This window comes from Natator depressus, chromosome 12, assembly GCF_965152275.1.
Source record: "Natator depressus isolate rNatDep1 chromosome 12, rNatDep2.hap1, whole genome shotgun sequence".
Taxonomy (NCBI): domain Eukaryota; kingdom Metazoa; phylum Chordata; order Testudines; family Cheloniidae; genus Natator; species Natator depressus.
The window spans coordinates 33,453,611-33,461,390 of NC_134245.1; positions in this window are offsets into that span (position 1 = coordinate 33,453,611).

The following is a 7,780-nucleotide window of genomic DNA, read 5'->3' on the forward strand; positions in this document are numbered from 1 at the left end:
TGGGTTCAGAACATATATGAGAAATTTTGGTTCTCCTAAGGGTAATTTTTCTGAAAAAGTTTTCGGGGCTTAAAAATTAAAATGAAAATGTTGTTTCCCCATAAGGACTTAAAAACACCTTCAACATTTGTACATGTTGACTGGCAAGTGAGATTTTCAATTTTCAAGACACTGTGTCTATGTGATGCTGATTTTCAGTGAACAAAGCCAAGTAATGAAGCAAGAGTAACAACTTTTGGAGCCAAGGCTGTTTTTAGCAGGCCCATATGATAACCTGATAAGTGCTTCCTTGATGCATGGATTTTCAAAAGACAGTAAATGACCTGAGAGCATAAGTGCAACTGAAAGTCCAACATGTGACCAAGGGTCAGATTGTTAAAGGTATTTAGGGGCCTGGTCAGATTGTCAAAAGTGCCTTGGCACACAACACCCAATTAAATCAATGAGTTTTAGGCAACTAGACATTTTTGAAAAACCCCACTAGGCACCTAAATACCTTTATAAAAAAAAAAAAAAAAAACAACCCTGCTGCTACATCACTAAGAAGCACAAGTCAAACATGTGACTGTTATTCATGGGAAAAATCAATTGGCTTTGTGCTCCTAAATTATTTGATTACGTAAGACACCTAGGAACAGTAGCACATAAATCAATTAGGCTCTTTCAAAAATCCCATGCAGCAATAAGTAGCTTCCAGACTATCACATAAGCCTTCTAAACACAACCCTAATTACAATAGTTTTTACTCTTGCCACATTACTTGACTTTATTCATACGCATATTTAATCTCAGATTTGCAATTGTGATACATGGTTATTTATTTGCACAGCATGGGGTGTGTGCCAGGTGTTTTACAGACTGGCCTAAAGATTTTATTTCCCCATGAAGGACAAAAAGTAGCTAGCTGGGATAGATGGCCCTTGGAGCGGCTTTTGGTGTTGCGTAGTGAAGCCAAATTGGACAGGGTTATACTTGACGTTGCTGATAAACACATAGCTCTGGACATACCTGGACCATCAACAGCACATTCTATGAAGGTGATCCAAGTAAAAAAAAAGATAGATTGGGGGAAACGGGGGGGGGGGGGGGGAAGGAATTTTTTTTTGTTAAGATGATTTAAAAAAAAAAAGTGAACGGTACAGAGTTTAAGCATAGAAGTTCCTGGTTATCAGGGAATAATGTACAGATTATCAAGGGGTGCAAAGTTCAGTCCCTGACCTCTCTTCTTGCCTACCTAATCTCATTGTTAATGTGATGACAAACACCAAGCAAAGGAAGCAGCTGATACCCTAAAGGGCTCATGTTTCAGAGTAGCAGCCGTGTTAGTCTGTATCCGCAAAAAGTAAAGGAGGACTTGTGGCACTTTAGAGACTAACAAATTTATTTGAGCATAAGCTTTCATCACATCTGATGACATGAGCTGTAGCTCACGAAAGCTTATGCTCAAATGAATTTGTTAGTCTCTAAGGTGCCACAAGTACTCCTTTTCTTTTAAAGGGATCATGGAAGTCTTCACTTTGGCTTCAATGGATCAAACCATGTTTCATCCTCCTCCCCCAACCCCTTTAAACAACCATTTGCACAGTTAAGATGATCCTTTCGGTTGTATAAATTACAACGCTCTTCCTTCGAGTATTCAGACGTGGACAAGGCCTGATGGTCAAACTTTGTGCAGCTCTAAGTGATGGAGAAACAAATGAGTAACTGATTAATCATATAAAAGAGAAATAAGAATTAGAATTATCAAGTGCCCTAGAAAGATTATTGAACAGACAGCTATCAACTGGCTCACGCCTCACCTTTGTGGAGAGAATAACAACAGCACCTAGTCACGCAATTTATTTACACACAATGATTGCTAGCAGAATCAATCTGTACTGGCACGAGATATCCACATTACCTGGGACTGACATTTTTCTGGTCACTCATGCATAGGAGCTTGCAAATAACTTCAGGCACAGTTTGATAAAAAGCCAACCTACTCAGTAAATATCTATAAACATCTGAATATTCTTCAGAGCAATATGACTGACACCTGTGCAAAATGTAAGCAGGTGCTAGGGCCTTGACCATGCTGTGATGCACAAAAGAGAGCTCTGTGATTAAGATGTGGCTAGGCAAAAACAGACAGAATAGAAGACAGGAAACCAATACAGGGAGCTTGACTCTCCCAATTGCAAGGTCTCTTGGAGGAAAACTATGTAAAAGAACCAAAACATAAGTAATAACATACCATACTATGATTTCAACTTTCCAGGGAAGTCTATCATTAGCTACACCAAACCCTATGGGCAAAATCCTGCCTCCACTGAATCCACAAGCTCCCATTGACTTCAGTAGCGTCATGATTTCACCAGGTTCTGTGTACAGAGAAACTCACCGGGCTGGCTGCCCTCTACTTGTTTACAAAATGGTTTATTACGCCAAATTCCAACTATCAGTGTAACGCTGGCCTGTTAACACTCCTGCCTTACTGCCTGGTCACCTCCTTAATGTGAGGAAAGACCAGGTAACCCTAGGCATGCCTGAGACAGATTAAGGGGACCGAGGCCAGAGTGAGTGGGAGGGGGCCCACCCCACCCCTTCTGCCTGTGGTCCCGCTCCTGTTCCACCCCTTCCACCTGCGGTCCTGCCCACAGCCCCACCATTTTCTGCCCCTCCCCCAGGAACCTGCTCCTGTTCCACCCAGGGTTCCCCCATTCTGCCTCACCCCACTGCACCCGTGCAACCCGTTTGCGCCTTTCTGCCTGCCCCCCACAATGCGGCCCCAAGACCGGAGCAGCTCTGTCCCCCATGTCACAGCCCCAGGGCCACACAAGGGAGAAAGAGCTTCTTCAGTCCCAGGGCCACAGCAGGGGGCCAGGTGCTGGGGCTTCTCCTGCCCTGCTTGCCTGGTGCTTCTGCCGGGGACGGGGTTGGGGTCGGGTGTGGGGGCTTCCCCTGTCATCTTGCAGCTTCTTCTGGGGATGGGGCGAAGACACTGGTGGGAGCCGGGGGGCTTCCCCTGCCACACTGCAACATCTGCCAGGGACAGAGTCAGGGGGCACTGGGGGCTTCCCCTGCCACCCCATGGCTTCTGCCGGGTGGGGGGGCTTCCCCATCCGGTGGTGTCTGCTGGGGATGGGGGCCATTGGGGGGGGTGGCTTTCTGGGGATGGGGGCATGCTGGGGGGGATTTCCCTGCCACCTTGCAGCTTCTGCAAGGGACGGGGGTCGGGGGCCACTGAGGGGGGCTTCCCTCATCCCGCAACTTCTGCTGGGGATGAGGTCATGGCATGGGGATTTCCCCTACCCCAGCTGCCAGGGCTCTGGGCTTCTGCCATCTGGTGGCAGATTTTTTTTCCAGGATCCCCCAGTTGGCTGGGGCCTCTGGGCCCAGGCCCAGTCACCCCAGAGTCTAATCCACCACTGCTGACCAATGTTTGTCCAACCTGTTCTTGAAAATCTCCAATGATGGGGATTCCACAACCTGGCTTAGGCAGCTGTTCGAGTGTTTAACTCGCCTTTATAATTATACAGCTTCTAGGTTAATATCTAACCTCAATCTCTCTTGCTGCAGCTTAAGCTGCTTACTACTTGTCCTACCATCAGTGGATATGGAGACCAATTGGTCTTTGTCCTCTTTGTAAGAGCCCTTAATGTGTCTGAAGAATTATCATGGTCCCCCTGAGTCTTCTTGTCTCAAGATTAAACACACCCAGGTTTTTTTTAAAACCTCCCCTCAGAGGTCAGTTTTTTTCAACACCTTTAATCATTTTGTTCCTCTCCTCTGGACTCGCTCCAATTTGGCCACATCTTAAAGTGTGGACGTTAGAACTGGACCTAGTACTCCAGCTGAGGCCTTACCAGTGCTGTGTAGAGTGGGACAGTTACCTCTTGTGTCTTACAAATGACATGCCTCTTAATATACACCAGAATGCTAGTAGGGTTTTCTGCAACTGCATCATATTATTGACTCCATTATAACCCCCAACGCCTTTTCAGCAGTACAACCACCTTGCCAGTTATGTACTTGTACATTGGACTTTTCCTTTCTAAGCTTAGTACCTAGTAAAGTGCTAGCAACACCCTCCCCCCGCCCCCCCAGCTTGGTGTCACAATCATCGCCAACCTAAAACACTTTCAGACTCAACCACGGGGGGGGATCACATTTCAAAGGTAATATTATATTTCCAAACCCAGGAAAAACAATAATAAGCACATTTCATCTTGATAATAAGAGTGCCAAAAATGCACTGAAGGTAGGTGGTTAAAAATGTTCCACACAATTACATTCCAACGTATCTCGGAGTGAAACGCGACTGCACCCTCTCCTTCCATGATCATCCTGAGAAAGTAGCTACAAAGATTAAAAACAAGAGCCAACATAATCCAGAAACAAGCAGGTACAACCTTGTATGCATCAGCATCACTGTTGTGAACATCTGCAATAGCCTTTGGATATTCAGTAGCTGAATATTGGGCACTGGTATGCAGCAGATGCAGCCACACATGACTTTTGGATACCCAGCTAAATACAGTGATGTGATGCATCACGGAAACCCTGAAGTTGGCTTCAACACCATGGCTACCTGTCCTGTCTAACGTCGCTCCCGCACCGATACGCCAAACTACTGCAAGATTCCATGAAGCTCAGCGAATCTAGGAAAACAGATGTCTTCTGATTCACCTTGACAATGTCACTTCCCCCCACCCCCCAATAGCTTAAGACCCGCAAGCCTTTCTGGGAATATTTGTTTAGCTTCATGCAATCAGGCTATGATCAGAAGGAGGCCTGGAAAGCAGATTGGGCTAAACAAGATTTAAAAAGTAAGCACCTTGTGCCAGATCCCATGTAGAAGGTTCCTGGGTTTGACCTTCCATGGTCATCTTGGTAAACTCTGAACTGAATTCAAACCAACCATGGTAGATGCGGAGGGCTAATGAACAAATGGAAAAATCAAGGCCTCCCCAGTGTGCGAGTGTGGGTCCCCATGACAGACCATTGAACAGATCACTACCTACTGCTCAATTTATAAATATGAAAGAGGCATTACTGCAATAAATTCTGCTACTCCTGATGTAGCCATTTGGCTCTATCAACTTCAGGGGAAATTGTAATTGCTGCTGTACACCAGCCAGGTGTCTGAAGAAGAAGAGTACATGGGGTTTGTACACACACGCACACCCCGAGGCATGTCAAAGAGTCTCAAAACACGTCAACACTCATTTAGCAAAAGCCAGTCCAGAACGTGTCTGCAATGTGTTTTTCCTCTTAGCACCTTGAGTCCGTGTTAGGGTAGTAATAACAGTGCCTGACATTTTACAAGGTACATAGTGAAACTCCACTCATGGGTAACCCATGCGCAGCAGACCTGACCAAAATGCTATACATCTGTTTCTAAGAATTTTCCAGTGTGTCATTCTGACACGTGACAAGCTGTGGGATCCTTCTTGGAATTGCAGAGATGAAGGGCTTGCCCTGGTTCCAGTCAGTTGTGTATCTCCACCACGGCAGACTCTAGTGTAGACCTGCAAAGCTGCTATTTTCACTAGTAGAGGCTGCTTGTGCTTGAAAAGGGGATTAAACCCCATTGACATAAATGGCAGCTGTGCCCATCCACACTGGAATTGGTACTGGTGCAGCTATCCTGAAGGCCAGAATCAGAACAACTCCCAGGGTAGCTGAGGCGTCTGTCTTCTCGAGTCAACCAAACTGTTTGTTCTCATAGATCTGCAATGCAGTGCTGGCTTGAAGGGAATTTTAAAAATGATAGGCAGTGACCAAGCACAAGGAGACTAATTTATCCCCCACTGTATTCAACAGATTTGCATCAGAGATAGATTTGTCCCAAGCAGTGCCTATATCCCCAGGGACATGGTACTTTCCTCTATACAGAATGAAACCTTTCCTATCGCTTTTGGCAACCAAGGAACAGCTTTTCTGCATGAGTTACTGCAGCTGACTGTAGTTCAAAAGGCATTTAAAGCAGCAAAAAATTTCAGGCTAAGCTCACAGAAAAGTTTAGGGTGAAACTGTAGTGTGAAATGCCCTCTAAAATATAGAGAGTGTTGCACGGTTGGATGGATACATTGAAACAAAAATTTAACATTGTTAGGAGACAAGTGTGGTCATAAAAAAAGCCCACATGACGGAATGCAATGCTTGAAGTTTGACACTTGCTTGAAAGTCATCCCCTTCCAAGACTTGCAAACCAATCATCACATTTTATGTAGCTATCTCAGCTACCTTCAGCTTCCATGGTTATTATAGTTGTAAAGGGACAGAACTGAATCAAGAGAAGACCTAATTAGTGGATGGTGGCTCTGTTAAAGCAGAGTTTATCTGTAAAATCACTCATTTGCATGCAATGAGGATAATTTCATAACACAAGTAAATATTTTCTTCCCAATGTCTGGTAAAAAGGCGTGGGAGGCTTGAGTCTATTTCCCAGAACTCTGGCTACCGTTGGTTGGCTATTTGGAAATGCATTTCAGGTGGTGTTAGAGCTAGCTACAGATCAGAAACAACACAAGGTACCAACTATAAGTAAAAAAAAATGTGTCAATGGAATAACCGTTTTTCAGAATGCTCAGACACACGTGTTCCGCATGAAGATGCATACACACCTTCTTCTACATTGCCCAGCATGGTTCTCCAATGGAAAAACCCTGTCTCTTTTTTCACTCTGGATAATTGCAAAGTCATGAACACTGGAAAACATAAGCCCAACTGGTCATACAAAATGATGGGCGCTGAATTAGCTGTTACCATGAAAGCATGAGATCTTGGAGTCATTGTGGATAGTTCTCTGAAAACATTCACGGAATGGGCAGTAGCAGGCAAAAAAAGCCATCAGAATATTAGGAACCATTAGGAAAGGGACAGCTAAGACAGAAAATATCATAATACCACTTTATAAATCCATGGTATGCCCACACTTTGAATACTGCCTGCAGTTCTGGTCACCCCATCTCACTATATATTAGAATTGGAAAAAGTACAGAGAAAAATTATTAGGGGTAGGGGACAGCTCCCACATGAGGAAAGATTAAAAAGACTCAGACTATTCATCTTGGAAAAGAGATGACTAAGCCGGGGGGAGGGGCATATGTTGGAGGTCTATAAAATCATGACTGGTGTAGAGAAAGTGAATAAGGAAGTGTTATTTACTCCTTCACATAACATAGGAACTAGGGAGGTCACCCATTAAATTAATAGTCAGCAGGTTTAAAACAAACGAAAGAGAGTACTTCTTCACACAAAGCACAATCAGCCTGTGGAATTCTTTGCCCAGGGATGTTGTGAAGGTCAAAGCTATAGTGGGGTTCAAAAAAGAACTAGATAAGTTCATGGAGGATAGATCCAGCAATGACTATTAACCAGTATGGCCAGGAATGCAACTCTGCATTCTGGGTGTCCCTAGCTTCTGATTCCCAGAGGCCAGGAGCGGAAAACAGGGGATGGATCACTCAATGATTGTCTGTTCTGTTAATTCTCTCTGAAACATCTGGCATAGGCCATTGTCCAAAGGAAGGATTCTGGGTTAGATGGACTATTGGTCTGACCTGGTATGGCCGTTCTTATGTTTGTATGGAAGGACATGTCTCTTGTTTGGGATTGAGCAGTGTAAGGTATATAGACCTAGAGTAGTGTATATAAACACATTTGCTTTATTTTGAATGGGATTTAGATGAACACTGTAGCTCACGAAAGCTTATGCTCAAATAAATTTGTTAGTCTTGTGAAAGTAGAATGAATTATATTGAAATTATAATTCATTAAAGAAATGCTACTTGAA